Source organism: Mesitornis unicolor, unplaced genomic scaffold (genome assembly GCF_000695765.1).
Source record: "Mesitornis unicolor isolate BGI_N332 unplaced genomic scaffold, ASM69576v1 scaffold4478, whole genome shotgun sequence".
NCBI classification, from domain to species: Eukaryota; Metazoa; Chordata; class Aves; order Mesitornithiformes; family Mesitornithidae; genus Mesitornis; species Mesitornis unicolor.
Window position 1 is genome coordinate 1 of NW_010200983.1, and position 13510 is coordinate 13510.

Below are 13510 nucleotides of genomic sequence, written 5' to 3' on the forward strand. Positions count from 1 at the left end.
ATGCTGACTGGGCCTGATCGCTTGGTTGTCAGGATGCTACCAATCTAGACCTGACTTTTTTTTGAAGATTGACTGCAATATATTGCAATGTATTTTAGCCTTCTGTCTCTGTTAGGTTACGGATAAATTTCCCAAATACAATACAACATGTTTTGGAAAGTGAAGTCTATTTTTGATTCACCAAGGAGCCAGTGCACAACTTGGTAAATTAGCAAGTCTGTACTTCGGAGACTGATAACAGCAGGAGGTGCTGCAGCAGGTTTGGCTGGACTGTAGAAGAAGCTGTTAACCTGAGGCATGTTCTAGGAAATGGGATCTGTGTTTATTTTGCTGATCTTTATAGTCTCCTTAAAGCTTATAAAGAACCCCACAATCACTGAACAGGTTAAAAGTTCACAAAAGTTTATCTTTTTGAAAAGCATAAGGAAGAAATTAGACAGTATTAAGATATGATTAATGTTCAAAAAACAAGGGAAGAAAAACCTAATACCTAGCAGTACAGTGAGGGAAGAGTACAGCCAAAATAAATCCTGAGAAGCATATGTTTAACTTTTGGCATTGCTGAAAAGAGTAGATAAATGTGGGCACAACTTAATGTGCTCAGAATTATATTTCCCTTTTGACCCATGCTCTTTTGGGATGCCGAGGCATGCCCCTCTTATGTGGTCTTTCCTGTGTTTCCCACCCCCACCCAGTAATGGACTATTTAAGTTATATGTAATGCTCAGTTTGTTTTTAAACATACTGCAAGCTAGCACGTGCTTGAGTTTCATACACCTCTTCTTTTTGTAGTGATTTTTCCTCATATGCTAACAAAAGTTTTGGAGAGGTTAGTGACTCAATTTCAGCTGGTATTTAACAATTTAAAACTATGCTGTGACAAGTTATGGAACTGTCAATTTCCTTTGTGTTTTCTGTCAAGTGTGTATCTGCATTGTTTTAGAGAGGAACCAGATCTCCTACCAGACAAAAATCTAAAGGAAATAGTTATTGATACCTATGTTATTGGCTTAGAGAGTCATAAATTACAAGAGAACTTTCCTGTTTAACCAAAAGACTGAAAAATATGGTTTTTATTTAAATCTGAGGAAACTCATTAACTTTGTTTATGCTTTCTTTTTGAGATGCTGCTGTGCAAAACACACCCACAAAGAATTTATTTTAAACTAAGCTTTTTAACAAAATCTGTAGTAAGAATGTACAAGTACATCCCTTAATTTGCTACATATGTAAAAACACCATTAAATAAAATTGCTATCCGTTCAAATTAACTCACTATACTTTCCATGAAGTGAAATTATGTTTTGTAGGGTATATATGCACCTTTGATAACAAATAGTAGAAATTAATCTATCATTAATAGATAAAAATAGATGTAATTATTTCAGATAAGAAGGTATATCTTCTAGGAGATACTTGGTTTGTAAAAAGTATTTAGATCACCAGTCAATTATTCCTCAAGCACAGTTGCTGAGTAGTGATACCTCTTCATGATGCTATTAAATTTCACTTAAGTGTAGTCATTGTGGGAGGCTTGTAGTTGTTTTATGAGTATGTGTCTCCTTTTCTCCCCGCCAGCTTGCTGTGCAAAGGAGATGTAGCATAAATTTATTATCTTCTGACTCAATACATAGTCATCAGCAGGCCTTGTGCAGTGAGTTGGCTTGAATTAGGTGTAGGTTCTCCTGTGTGAAGCTCATGTACAGGTTTTGCCAGCCTTGTCATTTTGACCTTTTGGGAATTAGGTTTACCATGCTGAGAATAATATCTAGGTTTCATTTTTGTACTCTGTGGAGGTCTCTTACCCAGCTGACTTGTCCCATGTAATATTTATGTATCTGGCATGTTTACTGTGAGCTTGTTTGACCAGCTACTAACCAGCAAACTATAGAAGGTCTGGGTTGTTTTTTGAGAATGCTACCGAATATTGTGACACACCTGTGCTAGAGCTTGTTATGTATCCCAGTAATAAAGGCACTCAGACTCCATAAGGTATTTTTTAAAATACCTGTTATTGGAGATAGCACAAGAAGGAAAAAGGGGATTTTTTTTGCATCTCTTCAGATGCTGGCAACCTTAAGTTGTGCAGCTTCAGATGGACCTCCAGTCAGGGCATGGCAGGCTGCCTGGATTGTTTCTGTGCTGAAGTTCATCAGCATTATGGCCTTCGGACTTACAGGATTTTCCTAGAAGTAAACATTATGGGACATTTTGACAGTCAAACAAAAATATGTTCTCATAAAAACTTTAAGAAAAAGGCAAAGACACACAGGTGGCATCTTCACCAAGCATTGAGTACAAGTCTGGCCATGTATTTAATATGTTTCAAATCACATGTTACTGCTAAGATAACCAAGTTCTAAAAGCAAAGTTTGTGATGTTAACCTGTGCTCTACTTTGTCTGTAGTACCAGCTGCATTAATTTTGAATGTGCAATGTGCAAAACTTTACCCCTAAATAACTTTCTGGTTTTTTTTTTTTCTTTTTTTTCCCAGTGTCCTGCTAGTAACTTTTGAAATTAGTTTGTACTTAACTAGGTATATTTTAGTCGTATCATCTTTAGCTAAATTTTCAGTTTAGTTAGTAAGCTTTTAAGGTTTAGCTACAAACTTCTGATTAAGGCTGCACTTCCCTCAGGTACCCAGTGATGAAGCAAAAGCAGCTCTTTCTATAAAATGTCTTCCAGAATCCAGGGTATAGAAACCCTGATTTCACTGCAGTGAGTCCTAGCTGATGTTACATGGCTGATTACTTCAGCAGGCAGTTCACACTCTGCAGCTCTGTCTTTAAGAACAGCCAGGAGCAGGGCAGATGGGAGCACTGGGTTAGCCCTAGCCATTGGGCATTGGCCACCTCCCTGGGCACAAAGTTGGGCTGAACATGAGCTGGAGTATGGGTCCATGAGTGGGCCCAGCTCAGGGGGACCCATGGCCAGGCAGGGCAGGTCTGTGGGGAGCTAGAGACCAGACCTACTGTGGCATCGATCAGGCAGAGACTGATGGCCCGGGTTACTGACAGGGGGACCTGGGCCATGGGTAGGGTGAGGGCAGCACTGGAAGGCTGGGGATGGTCAGTGGGAGCTGGTGGTGCCCTGGTACTGTCAGAACCCTGAGTAGCTCACAAAACTGCTAAAAGAAATTGCAGGGGAGGGAGCCCAGAGTGTTTTACTATATGCAAGATCAGTAATGCTTGATCGGAGCAGACTCTCAGAGCTCCAGGAGATATTGGGATGGAATGCATGACATTTGACTCTGTGGAGAGAGACAGCAGCCGTGGCACCACCACCTAGCTGTAGGTCTGTAGACCAGAGCATTGGTGCTGCTGGCAGTAGGGATAGCAAGGAATTTTTGAATGAAACAGGATTTCACTGGAAACTTCACATTTGTTGAATCCAGAAGTAAAAGTGCTTTCCTCAAATTATTTTTCAAAGTGTTTCTCTCAAATGATAACCACTGAGTGTTAGGTTTTCAGGTCACTACCATGGATATCTGAGACTGGAAGCATCTTTGTCTGTCTTCAGGACTCAGACCCACAGCTGGAAACCTCGAGAGCTTTGATACAAATACAGCTTCCAAGGTTTCCAGACTTACTGACAGACAGATGAAGAGGTGAAACTGTGGAGACCCTCAGGTTTTCACAGGTTCCTTTCTAGTGCCAATGGGAGTCTAGAAGTCCTTTGATGGTTTGACTTACATCAAGGAGCTGCTGGGCAGGCCTTTGGGGGGCACAGTTGTTAACAAATTTATGTGCCACTTTTTTACAAAACTAAAAATCCTGTAATATTTGTTGTGATTTTTTTGGTGGTGGTGAAGCCAAACATCAACTGTTAATCTCACAGGAATTCCCCTTCAGTCAGTTTTGGATCATCACTTTTGGGCTTACGGAGTGCAAAGGTCATGGACAGCCACGGACAGTGGAAAGAGCCAGTGAAGGGTCTCTGAGCCAGCAGTTGTTAGTGAACCTGGAGCACACACTAAACTGTCTCAGACTCAGGAAACAGGGTTTATTTAACTGAGTTATTTAAGCTCATGAGCACAGGAACACAAACATGAACCTGCTGGGTTTGTAAATCTTTCTTTTCCACAAGAATGTAGTTTTAAGAGTGTCTACAAGTTTTAGTGTCTAGATAGCTAAATATGTGAAGCTCCTCTGTATTTTTTTTTCTTTCACTGCACGTTATTTCATGGGAAGAAATTGTTCATGTCTCAGACATAATTTTGTTTGATATGTGAAGTATCTGTACAAAAGCCTACATTGGGAAAGTAACATATGGAAAAGAGATCTTCTAGAGAAGCCAAAGAATACTCGCTCTGCCTATTAAAAGATCTTCCTACTTAAAAGTTGATTATTTTTGTTCGTCAAAAAAATGCGAAACCATTTGGTTAAAAATAAGTAAGGAATCTTTCACAGAACCACTGAATTATTAACGGAAGCCTTGACTCTAGACTGCTTTGATGGATAAAACTAATTCATCTCTGTCTCCCTGAGATATTTATATCATCTGTCTAAACAGCATGAATCACATTTAAAATTATATCAACTTGTGCCACCTCTGGGGTAACAAACTGGAGCTGATTCAACTGCTTTCCTTAATTTTAATAATTCACAATATCTAATTGATTTTTATTACAATTGAGTCTGTTCACTTTACAGGGAATTTGAATTCATAGCCAATAGGGAGGAAAAGGAAATACCTCTACTCGGAGTTTTTTTCATTTTATTTTGTACCTTTTTGTACACGTTTTGGAAAAATGAGTATTGCCTTTGATTTTGTGCATGTGTACGTAGACAAAAACTTATTTTTACTAATTACACATACGCAGTAACAAAACATACAGTTTTTTACATATGTAAATACAAGGCTTATATACTCTTCAAATAAAAGACCTAAGCTATGAAGGGCAATTTGGTCTTAGAGAACTTCACAGTACATCTAAGTGCTAAAACCATGTATTACCCTTACCAAGTGTTGCAACTGGAAACAGTGAAGTTGGAATAGTTAAGTTTTGGAAATATTCATTTTGCACATTATTTTTTTAAGACAATAACAAAAAAAATCAAAATTTTCCATGAAATGAACTTCCAAAATAAACTTTTTAAGTTAATTGAAACTTTTTGATAGGTAGGTGGAGATGTAGAAAGGGCTACATAACCACATTATCTGACCCACACAGAGTTGCATGCAGAGAAATTTTAAGAGCAGAGAAGACAACCTCACCTAGATCTCTCTTGCTGTGACTGACTGTTATTACTTAATAAAACAGTGGGAGAAAAAAAAAATAAAAAAATTAAACAAAGTAATGGACCATGTAAAAGAGTAAAAATTCTTTCTGGCTTCATTCAGAAACTGTTGTTCTGAAGTTCTAAAATGTAGTATTAGAGTAGTACATATTAAAAACAACCTATGACCAGCATGTGCTATTAAAGTCTTTTATGAGCATTACTGTAATTTAAATTCTAGTCTTGGCAGTGGAATTGCAATTGACTGTAATTTTAGTTTTGAATTTGAAGACTAGGTGAAATCATGCATGATGATCTGTTTGGACAGAGAAAGATAACTGTAGTCTCAGTAGGGGAGAGTATTTATTTTTATTTATTTTTTTTTTCCTGTCATCAAGAAATTTAATAGGAGTTTGAATTCTTTAAACAGTCTGGGGTTTTTATCTTCTACAAATAGTTTTCTACTGATACTGTTTAATTCTTTTTAATGTCTAAAATACCCTGCAGGGGCAACATTTTGATTTTGTTTTTTTAAATTCCAGTGTAATTTTCTGGTCTATTTCCATTTCTAAAGATACTGATTTTAAAATATTGTTTGATCTGATCTGTAGTTTCTTATTTTTATTGCTGTAAAAAATAACAGTTTTCATCTAATAAGAGCACATTGCTTAAAAATCATGTATGCTGCTGATGTGAATCTTAAGTGCTTTCTTACAATATTCTTCTGCAAATACTAGTAGTTCTCATCTCCTAATTTAGCAATAGGACTTTAACTTTTTTTTCACTACTTCTGCTCAGATATAGGTAGAAGATTTTAAAACTGCAGTATTCACGTTGACTCAAGTGATGGAAAGCACACCAGTGTTGTTACTTATGTCAACATGGAACAAAGGCAGCATTGCTAGAAATAATATTGCAGTGTGTATTACAGAAATATCCATAACTGCTAGTTGATTTATCACCTGATAATTAAATAACATTGGTAGTCATGCCCTCACATCCACCTCTGGCATATTTTTTTAATATTGTAATGTGGGTTCTGATTGATTTTCTTCTTTTAGAACACTGCTGAACATTTGTTTACTACAACATTGTGCTAAGCCATCCCTGAAACCCATAGCACAACAAATTCAATAGATTTATTTTTTCTTTATCTACTAGAGGATATTTCCTTAATAAGTATATACAGTAGTTTGTTTTTTATCTGTTTTCTAGTATCTCCATTGGAGATGGGATTTAACACTATTTGTGATGTTATTCTTGTTCAAGTCCATTCAGTAATAACTAAATCAAAATGATTTGTCACCACTTTTTTGTCCATTTCAGATGGACTTAAAGTGTGTGGGAAATCCAATCACTAAAGAGAGACGGGAGGCAAACTGTGTTTCCGACTCTGTGTCACAGTGACTTTGTCACTCTCCCAGGCTCCCCAAAGGCTGGAGCTGAATATTTGTATCTCCTATTCTGTGCTTCTTTAAGGTCTGGACACCCTAAATAAACATAGACAATTTGCCTTAATGTAAGAACGCCTAAGATAAAAGTTTCTTTCTTTTTTTAATAGGCTTTTGAGAAATAAATAAGGTTAAGTTTCTTTTCCTCTAAAGCCCTCTGGGCTTGCTGTGTTGCTTTGAAAATCTCTGATGTAGTTCTTATCAGGGCTGTGGTTTGGTTATAAAGTGGCTTGAGTGGCAAAATTGGCTTGAAATGTTCTACTATCATTAGGCAGCTGTTTTCCTTCAAATTTGCCTCTTTTTTGAGTTGTTTCTAAATTCAAATCACTCCACTTAACCAATCTATAGGTTTGCCTTATAGTATCATCATAGGAAGATCATGAAATGGTTGGGATGTAAAGAAGAAGACAGTATTTTTGTGAAAAGAAAAATCCCAGCGCTGCTGAAGGTCAGAGTTCCTAGAGTATACTGCAATGGTCTAGAAGATGGCTGGCTTTCATCAGAGGTACAATGCTAACAACCAAGATCCCAACCTTAAAGAGAGATTAATTTCAAGCACATTGACATAGAAAAAAAAGTAATGACACCAACTGTTTTTTTCAGAAACCACAACAAGTGTTTCAGAAAGTGCCACTCCAACAGTTCTGAAAAAGGAGACTCAGAGATACACTTCAGCTGAATCCAAGGCATAGTTATTGAGAATCTCAAATGCAACTCTTTGGGCCATTTTGCTAATCTTATCCTGAAATATTTTCACTAGCTTTACATTGATGTGAAGTAGCAGAATTTGCTTCACTAAATACAGGAAAGAAAGTCATCCAGTTGGAAAGAACTATTAAGAACATTTTCATTGTGCTGGTCTAGGTTGAAAATCTAGAACAATGTTTTAATTTTTTACTTTCCCAAAATTTTCAACTCTTAAAACCCAATCATCCTTGCCATCTAGTATCCTAATTTAAAGCAGAAATCTGTAACAAGAAGTTCTTCATTTTCTTCACCTATTTCGTGAAGTGTTTTTTAGATTTGAAAAGCACTTCATGAATCACTCAGTGGTTGCTAAAAATGAATAATAATGAGCCCAATTCACTTACCATGCCAGCTGCTGATTTCCTTCTGATGGTTGACTTTATGCTATAGAGAGGAATCCTTATGCTAAATCTCACCTGCCTGCAGGAAATTGATGCCGTTAAAATTTCAAACTGAGAACTGCCCCCAATTTTGTTCTTACATAGAATAATTGGGCTGTAGTTATTAAAAATAAGCATTAGTGAGGACATCTGAGTGTGTTTTAATGTCTGGTAAAACAGCCTTGGTTTTTGTGCTCCAATGAGAGACATCTTTTGTAGTGAGAGTTACTGTGCTATAACTAATGCTGCACAACCACATAAATAATTATGCTACTAAAGGCAGGATCTCCAGTAGTGTTGTCTTAATGAACCAAGGATTTATTTAAGAGTTTGGTCCTTGCAGTTTAACAAGCAGATGATTATAGTTTTACAATTGCCCCTAGACAGAGAGTGCTCCCTTCATCTTACTGAGTAAAAGGGTGAATGCAATTTCAAAGATACTATGTTGCCTCATTGTTGGTTTTGTTTTGTTTGTTTGTTTGCTTGTTTTAGCTATCTATCTCCAATTGTACATAACATCTGAAAGCTCTCAAACCCCAAGAAATTTGTCCTTACCAGAATTTCTATGACAAGGTTAATTATCATTATTTGCTTTATAAAGAAGAGAAATTCAGCTCATCTTTTGTAGCCCTGGTGATGTTCTTGTGTGCCAGTTATCCAGAAAAGGAAAGATCCAAGAGATGAACCCAGTCACCTTTTTTTCAGTTGGGGGTCTTAACCTCAAGATCAGTCTTCTCCTATTTTTCTTTTCCACCAAGCGTTTCTAAGGAAACACTTCATTTTGTGTTCATTTTTGTGCCCCACCATTGCTCAGTAGACAAGATAAACACAACACATAGGCATGCAAACATTCACACATGCTCTTAGGTGGCAAGAACATGGTAAGTAACTAAACAAGTTTTTTTTACTGTTTGCATTGCTTATGGAAAGTTTAACCACTAGGATGTAGCAGAGCTTTCAACCATAGTGAACATTAGTATGAAATAAAAAAAATCTAAATCAAAACAAGTACAGAGGTGGAGAAAATCTCTACTAGAGGGAGGCACAGAAATAGCAATAGCACTGCTGAATGCTACAATTTCTGTAGGCACATAGAAATGGAAGTGATGTTCAAATTCAGTTTTGTGTTTACCCAACAATTATGTAATATATTTGTTTTCATTAACTGATGGAGTTCAACCTGTAGCTAAGGTGATATCCTTCTCCTTTTTTTTCTAAATTCAAAGTGCATTAGAATATTTAAAGCCTGTCATAGATTATTGTATAGTGAAGCAAAAGAAAATAAATGAATGCTTATTTGCACACATATGTGTCTAGTGATGCACCAAACTCTGAAGCCCTATCAGTTAAGTTTGTGTATCCTATTCAATCATTATAAGCTTCAAGGAGTTTAGTGAAGAAAGACAGCCAGCCTCTGAGGACTATTTAGCCCACACAGGACCCGAATCACTCTTCAGAAGCGCTTGTCTCTCATGATGGATTGCAGATGGATTCCAGCGAAATCAGGCATCTAGATTGGTGTCTTGAGTACACACAGTTCAGATTTGGATTAAAAACTTTTGGCCAGAGATTTTACATTTGTGTCTTTGCTTGTGGACCTATAGGTGTGCAAACATCGAGTAGAAAAACATTTTTAAAATGCACTTAGAAAGAAATTAAGAGTCTAAGGGCTAAAGCATGTGATCAGAGCCAAAGGACTGTGTCTAAATTACCATTTGTCAGCTGAGGTGTTTTAATTCCTAGTTTATTGCAACTTTGCAGGTGGCTAAAATTACGTGTTTTCTTTGGTAAAATTGACTCATTCTTCTGAGGTTTAGAGACCTAATGGCAATTTTCCAGCATAAACCGAAGCCACGTCCATTTTATACATATATCATGCATAGTATTTCAAATGCAAGTTTGCTACCATTTTCTGTCTCTACTGATATGTCTTCAATGGGTATATCTCAGACTCTTTTCAGCTAAACACTTAGTCACACCATCTTTCAGCAGCTGATACGAGCATACACTCAGGCTCTTCGTTTTGTTTCCAACTGGGGATGCTTTAGTCTATGGCATCCTTTCCTTGTCCATGGTGTGTGACCCTGTGCTTTGTATTTCTAGTTTCAATCCACTTTAATTACTTCAATCCTTCAGACTGTCAGTCCAGTTCATACTATATGATTTTCTGTCTTCACTTTTCTACTGAGGGTTTACAGCTTTGTGTTCTTGGCAAATGTTGTTAGCATACTCTGAATTTTTGTATCAATATCAGCAAAACACATTTGGTTCCAAAAACATCCTCTGAAACATCACCAGTAATCTTCCTCTATCCCAGTAATATCCCTTTTCATGATAATGTTGTTACCTTCCCTTAAACCAAATTGTGATTCTTTTTTCTAGAGTACCTTATCCATACTATTTTTTTTGTGACACTGTATGCAATATATATGATCGTATCAGCTACATTTACCATATTCCTTTTTTTTTTAATATCAGTTATCGTATAGAGATGCCAGATTAATTTGGAATAATGACAGTCTATTTTTAGGATAAAGTTTTTATTCATTATATTCCGTTTTTCATTATCTCAGTGTCTCTAGTTATGCAATGCTTCCTAATTTGTTACAAATCCTTGCACAGCTCATGATGTCAGAGCTACTTATGTTTATGTTGTCTGGATCATATACATCCCTTTTACTTAAAAGAAAAAAAGTGAGTTAGAATTTGTTTATTTTTTAGACATTTGATTACCAGCCTGGTAGTTTCATTAAAAGTCTTTGTTATGAAGCTGTCTTTTTGTGTGCAAGTATTTTAAGTACTCTTGAGTGGAGATTATGGGGTCTCACCCTCCTGGTCTAGACACTTCCTTAGAAACAGTTTTATGTCTTTGTTTTGTTCTCATCTTAGATGAGTAATTTTCATTTCCACAGTCTGTATCATTAGCCACACTGCATTTACTGCTGTAGTCAACAACCCCATATTAATTTTGTTTTGGACTGTCTGTAAATTATCTTTAATCTTAACTGCTTTTTGCTGCTTGGTGAAGCCACTTTTTCCTGGTTTTATATGGATGATGAAAGTGCATTTTAGTACTTGCAATTTTGCAAGATCTGACCCTGCCTAACATTTTCTGTTCTCACTTTCTCCACATATTTTCTGACATCTGACAGTTTTACTTGCATATTAGTTTCATTTTCCACCCTAAAAGCTTACTGCATACTCCAGATATACTCTCTGAGGTGACTGCTCATCTAGTTAGAAATAGAGACCTTTGTCATAAAAGGTTTTTCCACATGTTTGAAGCTCCAAGTTTTTCACAGCCCAGAGCCACAGCCTTTTTCTTAAAGGAATTCTTGCACTTTCATGAATCTTCATTAGTACCCTTATTTTCTGATTTTTTTTAAGTGGAATTTTTGCTGTAAGGAAGACTGTGATTGGTATATGTGGATGTGAGAAATAAGCAAGAAGAGGATTATTCTGTCAAACTGACTTGCAAATCTACTGCATCATCTATGTGACAGGGAAGATACAAGCTATTGCAGGCAGGTTTATGGCTTTCTACACAACAGTATAGTACTCTCATCCAAAATTTGGGGAAGAATATTGCCATTGCTTTACAGCTAAAACAAATCCATTTTGCAAAATTGGGATATTTTAAGGGGGTGATCAAGGTGAAAATCGTTATTATAATCTTATTATTTAATTTCATTAAGGTTGCTTTCAGTTGCATGCAAGAGTTTTTCCATTATTTCTCTCAGTTCAATTTAGTTAGTTTCAGGGTTTTTTTGTATTTTCTTATTAAATAAAGCCATGAAACTGCTCTGTATGTCTACTCTTATTGAAGTCTTTTATTCATTTTCTTTAAGCAGCCTGTATGAATTTTAAGTGAAATTATTTTTTTTTCATTTATGCACCATAAGTTAGATTAGTGCATCTCTAGCTGAGAGATGATAGTGCTGCTGGACCATGAGTACTAACCAAGAGTGGCTTCTGCCTTACTCTGTCATTTAGACATGAGAGGAGGAGAAGTCCTTCTTTTATTACAGCATCTTTTCTTCACCAGCAGACATCAAACTGTTAATCACAAGAGTACCTTCCATGCAAAATGCGAAGTCATTATGATAAGTATCCTTGAAAGACAGGAAAATATAAGGAGATGGTTGTGTTTTGTCTTTAGTTTTTTTCAGCTACCCTTAGTACTTATCACCATTTTCTGGAATGGCTTATGCTGCTGCCTGTCAGTGAAGCAGAGTAATCACAAGAGTAGGTTTTTACTATATATATTATATCCTACTTTTTTTTTCACTTGTCCTTTGACAACAGAGAGTTATTCAGCAGTTTTTAATGTGCCAATTCCTGTTTTAAAACAAGAACTAACATGACTCTCATAGGTTTCTGAACTATGTTTTTTTCAGCTGTTGATCTGTATCTTGCCTTAGTACGATCTTGGAAGGCAAGCAAAATCTTATTGAGCAACAAAAGATACTCCTTTTACTCTTTAAAATTTTCTATTTACAATAGTTTTTAAATTCCTTCATATAGGCAGCAGACTGTGCTTGTATTTTGAGGCAGTTGACTCTAACTGCAGGCAACAAACGCATTTAAAATAGACTGCAATAAAATTCTATTTTTGAGATGTAGTGATTGGAAGGGAATCTTCTGTCAATCAGATATACATTCAAATTGTATTTATTTTTAAAATGAATATTGTAGTCTAAAATATTTACATTTTTTTTCAAATTTACTACCTAAAATTGTAAAGGAATGCTGAAGAATTAAGTGATAGAAAATTAGTGCGGAGCACGATACTTAATGTGCAATATAAACAATGTAAACTGTCAGTTCTTCTGCATATCTGAGTATTTGTAAAGAAAACGAAAGAGTTTTTAAAACCAAATGTTCCTTACTTTTATAATTCTTCATGCTATTAGATATATTTCAAATTTAAGCAATGTATTACTCAACTGATAGAAGGATAGCATCCCATATCCTAATAGATTGAGCAGCTGCATTGGTTCTCTAAGATTCTTCACACTTAGCAAATAACTATAAGTAAATATAGACCTATGAGTATCAAAATATACTACATTGTCAATGTTGTGTCGATATTTAAAGACAAAATTCAGTTTTGCAGCGGCCAAGTAGAGTCTAAGTGGGTGGCAAAGGGCTGGAGGAACCAGCAGCCAGAGGAGGCTTCAGGAAGAAGTATTTGCACCTTTCAGTAGATGTATGAGCTGCAGCTGCATGAGGGAATTACTGCTTGCCACTGTAGCTGACACCTCTCCATGTGCCTTTTCAGGGTTTGTACCATAATAGCTAATTCCTGTGTCCTCAGGCTGCAGTTTCTAGCTGTTCTTGCTGGCCATGGAGGTGAATGGAATCTCTGCACTTGGAGTTTTGTTATGTTAATATTAGTTGACAGTAGACAGCTATGGGAATGAGAAAGAGATGAAAGTAATAGGAAAGTCCATTGCTCATACAGGATGTTTTACTTCTGTATTTCTTCTTAAAAAATAGTCATTCAAATAATAATATCAAAATTACATACATTATATTTCAAAGTTTTGGTGACTCAGGTGTTTCCTCATATTGAAGAACATGTTTATTCATTTCTATTTATAATTACATATGAACTATGTTAAGTAATTCTGTGAATCATATTCATGTAAAATTATAATTGATGTAATCTATTTTAAAAGCAGGATTAGAAAATATCACTTTCTGAATGAA